Source organism: Colobus angolensis, unplaced genomic scaffold (assembly GCF_000951035.1).
Source record: "Colobus angolensis palliatus isolate OR3802 unplaced genomic scaffold, Cang.pa_1.0 Scaffold185, whole genome shotgun sequence".
Classification (NCBI taxonomy): Eukaryota; Metazoa; Chordata; class Mammalia; order Primates; family Cercopithecidae; genus Colobus; species Colobus angolensis.
In genome coordinates, this window is record NW_012114988.1 from 270,443 (window position 1) to 272,073 (window position 1,631).

The 1,631-nt window shown below is 41.9% G+C and overlaps 1 protein-coding gene across 3 annotated transcripts in view; it reads left to right on the forward strand.

Annotated features, from left to right (window-relative positions):
• Positions 1–1,631, forward strand: part of FBXO42 (F-box protein 42) — a 129,149-nt gene that overhangs the window by 53,873 nt on the left and 73,645 nt on the right. The window lies entirely within an intron of this gene.

The window sequence follows — 1,631 nt, forward strand, 5'->3', positions numbered from 1 at the left end:
AAAAAAAAAAAAAAAGAGAGAGAGAGATGGGGTCTCACTGTGTTTCCCAGGCTGAAATTCAATGGCTGTTCACAGGTGGGATCATTGTGCACTACAACCTTGTACTCCTGGGCTCAAGCGGTCCTCCTGCATTAGCTGCTCATGTAGCTAGGACCACAGGCATACACCACTGAGCCTGGCAAAAGGCTGTCTTTTCTGCATTGTATTACTTTTGCTTCTTTGTCAAAGATCAGTGAAGGTTGGACATAGTGGCTAACGCCTATAATTCTAACACTTTGAGAGGCTGAGATGGGAGGATCGCTTGAGCTCAGGAGTTAGAGACCAGCCTAGACAATATAGTGAGACCCCACCTCTATTAAAAAAAAATCAGTGGACTATATTTGTTTGGGTCTATTTCTTGGCTCTCTGTTCTGTTCCATTGATCTATTTGTCTATTATTTGCAAATAATACACTGTCTTGATTACTGTAGCTTTTATAGTAAGTCTTGAAGTCAGGTGGTAGCAGTCTTTGTTCTTCTCCTTCCATGTTTTCTTGGCTATTCTGGATCTTGTGCTTCTCCACATAAACTTTAGAATCAGTTTGTCGATATTCACAAAATAATTTGGTGGGGTTTTGACTAGGATTGCATTGAATCTATAGATCAAGTTGGGAAGAACTGACATCTTGACAATATTGAGTCTTCTTATCCTATCCATGAACATGGACTATCTCTTTCTTTAGTTCTTTGATTTCTTTCATCATAGTTTTATGGGTTTCTTCATACAGATTTTGTATGTATTTTGTTATATTTATATCTAAGTATTTCATTTTTTGGTGTGAATGTATATGGTGTTATGTGTTTAATTTCAAATTCTACTTGTTCATTGTTGTATGCTAACCTTGTATCCTGCAACCTTGCTTATTAGCTCTAGAAACAAGACAGCTTTCTTTCCTCTCCATTGTTATATGTCTGTCTTTTTTTTTGTTAGTTTTTTAAGAGACAGGGTCTCACTGTCTTGCCCAGGCTGGAGTGCAGTGGCATGGCATGATCATAGGCATGATCGCTGCTGCCTTGAACTCCTGGGCACAAGTGGTCCTCCCTCCTCTGCCTCCCAAGTAGGACTACAGGTGCAGACCACCATGCCTGACTAATTTTAAAGTTTTTTGCAGAGAAACGGGGTCTTACTGTGTTGCCCAGGCTGGTCTCAAACTCTTGGCTTCAAGCTATCCTTCTGCTTTGGCTTCCTAAAGCACTGGGATTACAGGTGTGAGCCACTGTGCCTGGCCTCTCATCTTTTAAAAAACTTTTCCTGGTTGGATGCAGTAGCTCACGCCTGTAATCCCAACACTTTGGGAGGCCGAGGTGGGTGGATCACCTGAGGTGGGGAGTTTGAGACCAGCCTGGCCACCATGGTGAAACCCTGTCTCTACTAAAAATAACAAAATTAGCTGGGCGTGGTGATGCATGTCTGTAATCCCAGCTACTCAGGAGGCTGAGGCAGGAGAATCACTTGAACCCAGGAGGTGGAGGTTGCAGTGAGCTGAGATTGCGCCACTGCCACTCCAGCCTGGGTAACAGAGTAAGACCCTGTCTAAAGAAAAAAAATAAATAAACAAAACATAATCAATTGTAAGCTAATTATTATCTCTA